Source organism: Pezoporus wallicus, unplaced genomic scaffold (assembly GCF_028554395.1).
Source record: "Pezoporus wallicus isolate ANWC-B61680 ecotype Strahan unplaced genomic scaffold, APGP_CSIRO_Pwel_v1 contig_6897, whole genome shotgun sequence".
Lineage (NCBI taxonomy): Eukaryota > Metazoa > Chordata > Aves > Psittaciformes > Psittacidae > Pezoporus > Pezoporus wallicus.
The window spans coordinates 2,109,232-2,120,569 of record NW_026636510.1 but is presented as its reverse complement, the minus strand read 5'-3'; the positions used below and the strand labels follow the sequence as shown (position 1 = coordinate 2,120,569).

General features: G+C 40.5%; 1 protein-coding gene across 7 annotated transcripts in view; it reads left to right on the top strand.

The window, feature by feature from the left end:
* Nucleotides 1-848: 848 nt before the first annotated feature.
* Nucleotides 849-11,338, top strand: part of PIK3CA (phosphatidylinositol-4,5-bisphosphate 3-kinase catalytic subunit alpha) — a 41,341-nt gene continuing 30,851 nt past the window's right edge. The window contains exons 1-3 of one of the 7 annotated variants that reach the window (XM_057400456.1): nucleotides 849-1,117; nucleotides 9,559-9,659; nucleotides 9,952-10,301. The gene's annotated coding sequence lies outside the window, so the exon portion shown is untranslated. The remainder of the gene's footprint in view (nucleotides 1,118-9,558; nucleotides 9,660-9,951; nucleotides 10,302-11,338) is intronic. The other 6 variants (XM_057400455.1, XM_057400452.1, XM_057400448.1 and 3 more) reach the window with 6 other exon arrangements.

The window sequence follows — 11,338 nt, the reverse complement described above, 5'->3', positions numbered from 1 at the left end:
CTGTCACCGGCGAGGCTGGTGCTCCATCGTCAGTCATCTGCAGCAGCTCAGACTGGCCACGGCAGCGAGTCGAGTGTGTGCTGGCCCCGGGCAACGCTTCAAGAAAGAGAATTCTGCTGCGGTGATAAACACCCCTTGGAAAACATGGTGACTGGCCGAGATGCCTCACTCGTCAACCACTCGGGCCACCCCCGCCACTGCCTCAACGCCAGCCCCACTTGTTGCACCTAATGTTGGCTCCCCCCGAGCCCAGCCGTCTCCGCACCCCTAACCCCTTGCCAGCACGGGCCGACACTTTAAACGCCACCTGACTCTGCTTTCGCACGGGTGAGGGTACTCGCTTGGCGGCCGCTCTCCATTAAAGGGATGCCGAAAGCGCTTACAGTGACTGCATCCCTGTAGCGGCTCAGGTTCTAAGGAAAACTGGGCGTTGCTGGCGATCGTCTGGGAACAGGGACCGGGTGCACAAACCCGTCCTTAATCCTTCTCTGTAGTGCAGCGTAACCGCCATGAGGCGCTTGAAATAAGCTTGCAGCAGTAAGCTGGACAGGCGCCAGTTCGGGTAGGACAAGCCCGCTGTTCAGAACGCTGGCTTCCAGCCAGGCCACCTCCAGGGCCCCGGTGCCGTAACCGTTCTCACGGGCAGCTGCCGCCTGTGCCTGCGCAGGCCTGGCCGCCCCGCTAAGTGGCGCGGCAGGACACCACGCGAGCATCCCGGCGCACCGCCTCACTCCGCGGTGCCGTGACATCAACCCGCGCCCCCCTCCGGCACTCAAGACGCGACCCTAGCCCCTACCGCTTCTCAGCCGCGCACGCGCGTTGCTTCCACCTACGCTCTGCGGTTGCACTTCCGGCGGGAGACACCATCCCCATCCGGGGTCAGGGCCCCGCTCCCTTCCTGTTATTGCCCGTGCGGGAGGCGGTTCTTTGGGATTGGGGTGGTGGCTGTCGGTGTTGTTTCCGTTCGCGCTCGGGGGCACGGTCGCCAAGCTTAGGGGGTGCAGTGGCGGCTGCAGCCTGGCTCAGGTATTGTGAGTGCTGCGGAGTGCTGCCCAGCCCTGCCCAGTGGGGCTGTGGCTGCGGGCCGGCTCGGAGGCGGAGAAGCCGTGCCTGTGAGGTGAGTGAGGCGAGGGTCGGGGCCGCCTGGCTGTTTCGCAGCACGGCGGTGCTCTCTGGGGCGGACGGGGCTGCCCAGCAATCTGGCTGGGTGGCGGCCGAGGGGAGCGCCGCTTTTCATTGACTCTAGGGAGTCCCGCTCGTCTTCGGTAGCCGGAGAGGCAAGCGCGGCCCTCGGGTGACTGGGGCGGGCGGTGGGGTGTTCTTCGGCTGGCAGTCTTCCGCCACATCACGGTTTACGGGTCTCCTCTCCTAGAGTCGTAACTTGGAAGAGGAAAAAACAGTGGCTTGTCGCGCTCGAGTGCGGTTCCCTCCACCCCTGAAATGTAGCTGGTTTCTGTAAATATGCTTCAACAGACCTTGTGTTGGGAGTGCATTTGGGGTCACGGTTCGGCTAGTTACTGGCACTGGCAGGAGAGGGTCTTCCCACTCCGTGTGTGTGTTTCGAGCTGCAGCCGACTTACTGTAGTAGTGTCCCATTTCTGCTACCTGTAAAAACGTCTTATTTAATACTATGCAGAGATCTGCCTTTATTGAAATTAAATATGAAACTGCTTTTTCTTACTAATCCTTATGTATTTTTTAGTAGGCTGAATGCTTACAAAACTTTGACCAAGCTAATCCGAACTGCATGCTTGTTTTTCTTCAGGGGTTTTGTTGCTGGTTTTGGTATTCGTGAGGTTAAGATATTGGACTTATTGCATCTGCTGTTGTTACTTACATGTTTCTGTATGTTTTTTTTCTTTCGAATTTTTACTGACTTTAAGAACATGATTGAACAGAAATTATTTATAAGCAGTGTTTGTTCAGAGCTAGCACAAGGAAAATATATGTTTAAAAGTGGACAGTATGGACTATAAATCTTTGCTTAAGTTAATTCTGCAGTCATGAGCATTCTGCAGCAAACTTATAAAAGAATGGAAAACTGGAGTCTGAATCTGGATTCTGTAGTACTTAATAGAGGAAATCTGGACTCTGTTCTGTCAGTTACCTGTACCCTTACATCCTTCCTTTGAGCTATAGCAGACTTTGAAATTCATCCCATCGGATAAAATTAGAACTTTCCCATCATAATTTGAATCATTCCTTGATTTATTCCACATCACAATTAATTTATAGAGCTGTTCTCATGCTTGTTGCGTCAGTTGCTTCCATGCTGCAATTCCATAATGCAGTGTAATAATCAAAGTCCAGCTCTTGTTGTATGTAAATATTGTTAGTTCTTAGTAATATTTCAGTACTTGGGATGACAGACTTTAATGGTTTGTCTGCTGTGAGAAACTGGATAAGCTTTCCTGAAATAAATCTCCATGTGAACCTAAAGTTTCACAGTAAGTTACTTTATTCTCAAAAAGTAATACTGGCAAACTTTTCCATAGTGGTTAGTTATTTGGAAGCCTATTTTGGCCAATGTCATCATGTAGGCAAACAAGGCATTAGCCAAGCTGGTAGTGCTTACAGAGGAATTTATGAAACCACACAATTCCTTATGTGATCCATGAAATATTCTGCTTTTTTATTAAGACAATAAATACAGTGATTTCAGAGCTGCAGTTGAAATTTGATTGGAGCAGATACCCTGCATTTCATGGGTGTTAACTTGATGCCCTTAGCAATCTGGAGACAGTTTTATGTTGTTTTCCAAAGCATGCTAAGCCTAATGTACAAGTCCATACCTTCAGTTGTTCAGCTGCTTCAGATTTTTGTGTTAGGCCAGATTTGTTTTGCTGCTTGTTGCGTGAATAATGACACCGTTATGTGTTTTGTTTTTTTTCTGGACTATTCTTTGGGAAAGGTGGTGTAGCTGGGCTGTTTACAAAGCAATTTTGCTTTATTGGAAGTCATAAAGTGGTTCAATACTTAGTTAACTGTTTCTTTGACCATCAGGTCATTCCTGCATTCTGGAAGCAAATGGATACTTCTTATTAGCTAAATCACTTTTTAAAAGCTGCTTCAGAATAGGAATTCCAACAAGCAGAGGGTTCACACTTTATCCTCATGCTGTCTCACAAGACCAAGTATATAATAAGAGGTTTCCAGTTATTGGAAGAAAAATCACACCTTTTAAAGATGTTATTGCATAAAGAATGACTGTGCTCACAGTAGCTCCTCGGATTCAAATGCAAATTGTGCTTTTTAATGGCTTGGTCATATGTAATACAACTTTGAGAAGGCTTGATTATCATCGTAACTTGAATTTCTTGCAGAGTTAAAATTATCTATGAATGGATGGACAAGAAGCTTAAGGCTGAAATTTAGTCTGCAAAACAGTATTTTCTTAAAAATTTTGTACACAGCAGGTCAATCCATTATGTAGTCTCCAGGACTTCTGGTACAGATTCTCTGGGAAGCAGGAAAACGCAGGTATCTGAACACCTTGCAGGTATCAGTCACTTCCAAATAAAAAATGGTTGCTATTGCTTTTCTTGCCTGTTTTGGGGGACAGGAAATCTGGGGATGATACATTAATTCCACATCATGCAAGAAATACTAGATCTTGTAGGTGGTTATCGTACATGGGTTTGCTTTGCCTTGTTGAGTACATTAATGAAGACAAAGATTGCAGTTAATAGGAAGCTTAAAAAAAATGTATTTGGGCTAGGAAAGGCTAATGGAATTTTTAACATTGATACTAATAAGGAAGCTGATTCTTATGATTTATAATTGGAATGGGAATAATACTACAAAACTAGGCTTTCTAGTTTAGTTATAGAATACCATTATAAAGTTTTGTGATTACTGAAAACTGTGTGGGATTTGATAAATCTCCCAGTTGAAGAAAAATATGCCATTTGCGCATTTTCTTGTGCGTGTGTGATTGAGTTGAAGGGGCAGCATTAGAGAAAGAAGAGTTTGTACTTTGACTAACTGAAGAAATGGACTTGTGGCTTGGAGTGTATGCTCAGGTAGAGTTTGTTGTTGGTTTGTTTTGTTTGGGGTTTTGCAGCTTTTTATGCATTGTGTTGCATCCTTGCTTGTGGGAGCTTTGTCTCATCCTTTTAAACAGCCAGACATCAGCTGCTCCAAGTGATGATATCTGTCTGACATTGTAGCTGTGGCTAGAAGAGGCCAAAAAAATATTTATGCTAAAACTGGATGGAAAATTTCATTTGCTGTTTAAGTTGAATATGGTAAATGAAAGAAAAATAATACCTGAAGTATTAACTTCTTTTTTCCTGCAGCACCGCTATAGTATTAACTTAAAAAAAAAAAACAAAACAAAAAACAAGCCACGAAACAAAACAAAAAATCCCACACACATCAAAATGGCAAAAAAAACCAAACCCAAAGTGGGCCCCTCCCCCCCAACAAACAAACAAAAAAATTGAGCCCAAAACCAAGCCCAATTGAGGGATAGAGGGGATTAAACTGTTTTAAAAAAGCTAAGAAAATAAAAAGGGGGTGGGGTGGGAAATGACCCTTTTATAAATCCTGTAATGTAACTTGTGGGCAAATGGAAATGCAGCAGGCTGAGTACAGATTTTGTAATTCTGGATCTGTCTTCACAGTCTAAGCAGTAGTTAATATCTTTGCAGCCATTGTGTTTTATTTTATATAGCATGCTTTTACACTTCAATTCTAGAAAATCTGGGGTTTTAGTTAATTCTGGATGCAGGTTTTTCGAAATGCAATTTGAAAAGCTTGTGTATTTCAAATAAGGAATGTGAGGGATAGTGGACACCATCACTTGTTTGAGAGTTCCCATTTCTTAAGGCCTGTGAAAGGGAATAAAAGCAGTGAATTATGCCTGCTAAGTACACTTGCTGGAGATGTTTATAGTCCCTTTTCTTTTAAACAAACAAACAAAAACAAAAAGCAACAAACAGAAAAAACCTAGAAAGCAAACCTGTGTTCACATACCTCCAGAAATGTAAAAACAAAATTCAAAGAAACTAGCTTACCATTGTGAAATTGAAGGGGAGAGAATGATGGAGTACTGGTGAACCTTTCATGTCCCTGGCATGTTGCTAACTTGCAGCAATAGAAGTAAATGACTACTTCAGTCTAATTTAAGAAGTTTGGGTCAAACATAGAACTTAAGGTTCATTGGTCTCTTGTTTCATGTGCCATTGCTTTTTACCAGTAGAAGATTAGATATACCTTGATGATTGTGTTCTGTTGTTTGAGTTTTTTGTCTACCCATTAACGCGCTTCCTTAAACTAACTTATGTAGGGAAATTTTTGTAGTTTTGCTTACAGCTTCTGATTGTAGAAATGCTTGTAAATGTAGCTTTTGAGGATTGTGAACTACAAAGCATATTTGCTGAATACAGGAGACTTACTGAATTGACTAAGACTTACTGTAAAGTTCCCTGGAATTTTGAGGCAGCTGAGTCACACTATTGGCTGTACATTGTGACCCTCTTTGGCAAAGGAACATAAAGAAGAAGCAAAACTGGAAGGTTGTCTCCAAGATTGTACATGTCAAACTTATCTGTCATTGAGACTTAACTGTTTTTGTTATTTCCATTCTAATTAGTCAGTCTTTTGCCAGTCCTTAATGTGGCAGTTAATGGTGATGAATGACTCTTGCCCAATGTGTTCCAAGACTGTTCCTGACTTTTAACTCTTGCTGTTAACTTGGGTTATGGTTTTTCCAGAAGCATAGAATTTTTTGCTGAGATTCATTTTATTGTATCTTAAACTATCAGCTCCTTAGCTGTGGATCCTTGCAGAGGACACTAAATCTGTTCAGCAAAAAATTACCCCTTGTTGCAACCATATTCCTTCTTTTAGCTGTTAGTAGTCACCAAAGAAACGAGCTCTTGAAAATCCTCAAAATGCAAGAAGCCTTGCACATTACTGAAAAGAAAATACTCGGGATTTAGCATTTCATCTGAGACTTATCAACCCGAAGAAGAAATATTTGGCTGTTCTGCAATATCAGTCGACTAGAACAAAATTTTCTTTACCTTGGGACTTTGACATCTGACTTGCTAGAAAAGTGGTGAGACTGATCTCTGCAAAGATCAGTAGGCAAACTAAACACTGAACACTTGAAAATGCAACCACAAAGACAGTAAGAAGGGTCCTTAAAGATTGGCTTACCAAGCAAGTAGAGTGGAGATTTTGTTCTTGGACTCAACAAATATGCTTTGTGTGATGAGGCATGTTATGATCCAGCTTTGGTGCTTGTGCCATTAAGTTACTTTTCATTAAGGCTGGAAAACACTAATATGACTCTTGACTACAGGCATAGTTTAAAAGATTAAAGTTAATAGTGCTAGCATAAGGAGAAGTTTCTAAATAGAGCTAGCTTCCTTTGGGAAAAGGGAAGTAAAAACCTCCATTCCAAATACTCTAAAATATGCTTGTTGTGGTCGTTGAGCTGCTCATATTTTAAAGCATATCACTTCATTGTTGTCTTAATGTTCCCAGCTGTTAACAGAATAATCGGCAAATGTTGTAGCTGGATTTTGAAAATGAAAGTGATACTATCAAATTGTTTTTCTGCCTTCTGAAAGTTTATATGGATATTGAGCAATGAGTTCTGCTTATCAGTTTATCAAGGTAGTCTCCGCTGGTAGGAGGAAAGCAATTAATATAGTTATTTTATCATCTTGCAATTTCATGCTGTTGCGTCTGAAACCTCCTTCAGTTCTGTCGTTAAGTGCTGTAGAAGAGCGCTTGTCCCAAGAAAAGAGCTAATGTTTAAAGAACATCCGGACATCTTGGATAGTCTTGATTGTGGTGTATAGTTGAGGATGTGTCCAAATAGGGTGCCTGTGGGTGCCACTTTAAGTCTAGCAAGTTTGTTGCAAAGAAAATATTTACAATTAATTATGTTTGTGTTTTGGTGTAAAATAGTAATACGTGAAATTGAAATGCTGTCATTGTAGATGATAAACATAATCAGTTATGTGAATTTTTATAAGTGGTAGGTAGTTAAAGCACTTAAGGTTTACCCTCTCAATTAAAATGTTAAAATTTAACTGGTTTTCTCATGTTTACCAAGGTTGTGATTAATAAAATTCTAATAACTTGGCTTCCTCTTCAACTTTCTCTGAAATGGAGGATAGAGCCCTGATGTTGTTATCACTGCTTAGCAGTACTCCCTTGATCTTAGATACCTCCGACTTGGAATGGTTTGACGTTTGGGGAAAGATGGCATAACTACTGCCAATAGATAAAGGATGAAAGCGGAAGCCAATGAGCAACAAACAGCAGAGATGATGCATAAAGAAAAGGGTAGCAAAACCTACTCCTGCCTGTGGAAACTCTTTGTAAATGTGTTGTCAGATTACTTTGCAATTCAGCTCTTGAACTCCTCTTTAATCACCTGTTTCCAAGCCTTTCATTGTACATCAGCAGATAGGATAGCACCACAAGCAACTTCAAGGCAATATGAGAAGTAACTATTATTGTAGCTTTCTCTTTCTGTCCTTGTATACAGGTAGGTTATTTAACAACAAAAAGGTGATTTGCAATACAGTCACCCTGCCCTAACTGGTGGGTTTTATGGGTTGAAGTTAAATCCAAAACACTTAAGCTTTTGTGGTGTTCTGTTCTGTCCCAGAGCAGACTTAAAAGTGATTTCAGTCTTTTGGAACATACATACGTAAAAAACATGAACAAAATGTTTCCAGAGGACTATTAAAATGGAAATGTATTAAAAATACTTCCTTGTTTGTGCAGATGTTTAAAGTTCTCTTAATAGCAGTGACTGACTACTGCTGGTATCTTTCTGATCTTTTTTTTTTAAATGAAGATCGTCTTAACATATCCCTTTTACAGAGCTCTGATTATAGTAGTAGGCAGCATGTGTCCCTAGTCTCAGTGTTTAATCTGGATATGAAGGTGACTTTCCAACCTGGGAAATTATTGTGGAGATGTTGATGTTATTCACTGTTTAAATACTTAGGAGCTTATGTCACTTTCTTCTTTGGAAAGTTCATGTTAATTACAAACATTATCCGTTTAGGCAAATATTAGCCATTTCTTTCAGATGTAGTCAACACAATTGCTGGCACTCTGACCTCATTAAAGAAACAATTTAGGTAACAGCTTGAAGTACAGGAAAAAGAGATGCACTAACAACAAGGTTAATGTCTGGGTAGCCCCACACTAGAAATGGTGCTTCTCTGTTTGCACAACATAAGGTTTGCAAAGCAGATGCTTCTAACAGATATGTACTAAAATGATAAATATTTCATTAAACATGCTGAAGAATCATTTGTCACAGTTTACCATAGCTGTTTTTATACTTCAGGCTGAAGCATGCAGTACCTAATGACATACACAGTCACAGTGAATCATGTTTGTTTGCACTTCTTGAACACAAATGCAAATATGTTAGTGTCTCAAGTCATGACTATTGCTTTGGCATTCAGCAATAAATGCAAAGTCCTACTCAACCGGAGTCAATAGCTAGAACAAGAATAAACCTACATACCTTCAGGTTTCAGAGGAACTTTGTGGGTTTTGTAACGTTTATGCTTGCTTTTGTAACAGTTAAGTATGCTTACAAAATCAGTAACTCATTCAACAGTATTGTTTCGCATAGAAGGCTGGGTTTCTGATGGGTTGGGAGCAATACAGCTGAGTGATCTGTGACCTTCAGGGTGATGAAACCCGATGGGAGCATGCAGTGGTGCTGTTTTGCAGGTGAGTAGTATCCCACTGCTGCTCTGTTAAGTTGGTGTGCAGGGTAGGCAGGATGGGGGAAGATAAACGTTTTTATATTTTATGGAAAACTGTTGGTGCTTAACTTTCAGCAGGTTATCATCTGCTAAATGAATATTTAGTTAATCACTGTTGACTGTATCACAAACAAGTCTGCTAGGAAGTGGTACTTCATTATTTCTGACTCTTGAAAAGCCATGGTATTTTCTTGTTGCAATTACAGCTCATGTAGAAGTAGGACTTGTTCACCTGCTGTCTTATTCCATGTGTCTTTGCGTAGGAAAACTTGCTAAGAACATTAACTTCACCTCTTTATAGTGCAAGAGTATTTAGCTGCCAGATTGAAATTTTTCATTATGGTGGCTGTGCCTTTGTGTTAACTCCGCCACAAACTTCTTTCTCTCAACAAATGGATTAAAAAGGGAGTTGAAAAAAAAGAAAAAAAAGCCAAACCCAGAATTGCTTCCACGCTGCTTTCATGGCTTTTGCTGAGGGATGTGGTTCCTTACAAAAGCTCTATCAAAAGTGAAGTTGCATCCCATCCTCTGTTTACCAGTAAATAGAAGAGAATGATTTTTTGCTAATGGAATTCAGTATGTCTATGCAGACTAAACCCGTACATCTATTCTGTTTGGCTACAGAAGTCAGTTAAGATGGAATAAACAGAAAGCGAATTCATATTGAGACTATGGAATAGAAACTTCTGTCTTTCAGTTCACTGTTTTTTACTTAATATTGAAAATCTGCAAAACTGTAAAAATACTGCTATCCACTGCCACTCAAACTTCTTTTATTTTTACACACATTAACTGCTTTCAGGGTCTGGAGTAATTTGGTACTGAAGAAACCTTTTGTTTCAATTTAAAGTTGCTGTCAGACTCCATCCTAAGTAATGTTCTGTGGGAAGTACACAGTATGCTGTAAATCAGAGTTTGATGTCTTTTACCTGTTTTGAAAAAAGGGAAGGGCTCACAGGAGTGGGTCTTTTAAGTAAAGATGGATGTAAATTAATAAACAGAAGTGGGCCTAATCTCAGTCATATTTTCTTAATGAACACATTTCTCTGTGCCTTCCATCCAGAGGAGCTGGTCAAGTTTATGGTGTAGATTGAACCCTCTTGTTACTGATGGTTGTGGTAGAGAGGCAAGCATAGAAGTGTGAGGACTGCAGTGCCTCCTGTGTTTCATTGCAGTTCTTTCCCTGCCGTTCTAGGTGTGGACAGTAGGAGAGGAAATCTCTGCTCTTTTTCAGTAGAACTGAAGATTGATCTTGCTGCAGCAGAGGGTTACCTCTGAAAGCCAAGGTGACATGCCTGGGGGAGATCAGCACCAGGAAAGGTCCAGTATCTATCTGAATTACAGATCTGCTACACAGCTGCTCATGTTAGATGAAGATTCAGACTAGACCAGAGTGCGGAACACCTGGATTCACTCTGCTCAGGCTCCTTGTCTGTGTGCCAGCCCTTCCTGTTTTTAAAGATCCTGTTTACTGTCTGTGTTCCAAATATCCCAGGAAGGTGGGAGGATGGGAAGAAACAAGGAAAGAAAACAACCTTATTTAAGGTGGAAATTTATTTTTATATATAGTCAGCATTTGTTACCTATCTAATCTAATTTCATGAATGACATTCTAGGGTAACTTTTTTTTTTAAATATATAATCTTACACTAATTTCCAAAAGCAGACTATTTCTGCATGTGAAAATTGACACTGAAGCTCTTAGTATTTGTAGCAAGGAGCAAATACTGGTGTGTGGTGTGTGTTTTTTTTATTTCACATTCTTTCTGATGTTCACATAAAAAATGTTTATCATCCATATAAAATAGAGTATGTAATCAGAGGAAAACCTTACTTCTGTTGGTATGAAATACTGTTCTGAATTTTGCTAAACTTTAAAGCTTTTGAAGACCTTGAAAGAATTCTGAGTGCTGCGCAGTATTTTTCAGAGTGCACACTTAGCTGTGGAGGACCAGCTCCAGCCAGAGCCAGGCAGGAGAGTAATTCTCATCCTGCTACACAGCAAACCAAGCTAATCGTTGAAATAATGAATAAGCAGATATGTGAAGTGTAAAGAGAAAATGTGTTGGTTTTGTAATTTTGTTGTACTTCATGACTACTAGTCTTCTAGAAATAATAAAATCCTTTCATTTAAGATGAAGCTAGAATTATGGAATGTTTTAGAACTAAAAGGAAAATTTAATTCCAGGGTTTCCTTTGTTAACAAAGAAGAAAAAAAAATCCGCCTTAAAGTGGAAGAAAATGTTCTAGGACAGGCATTCTGCTCTTGATATGTCATGAGATCCCTGGGGAAAAAGCACCATCACAGTGGGAGTTGTAGAGGTCACCAGCAACTTGCAAATGTTTCTTTCTCGTGATCCTGTTTTCATGGTTCCCAGATAGTGAGTGAAGCTATAAACATTATGCCTGCATGGATGGGGGAGGGCAAGCAAAGGGATTTGAAAATGGGAATTTACAAAGGTCTTTTGGTTTTCTTGGATAAAAAAATAAAAAAATCCAGCAGTAGTAAATCTTTTTAGATTGTTCAGCTTGGTTTTGTTTTAGCTGTTTGATTCTGTATTCTTTTCAGCAATCGATAACAT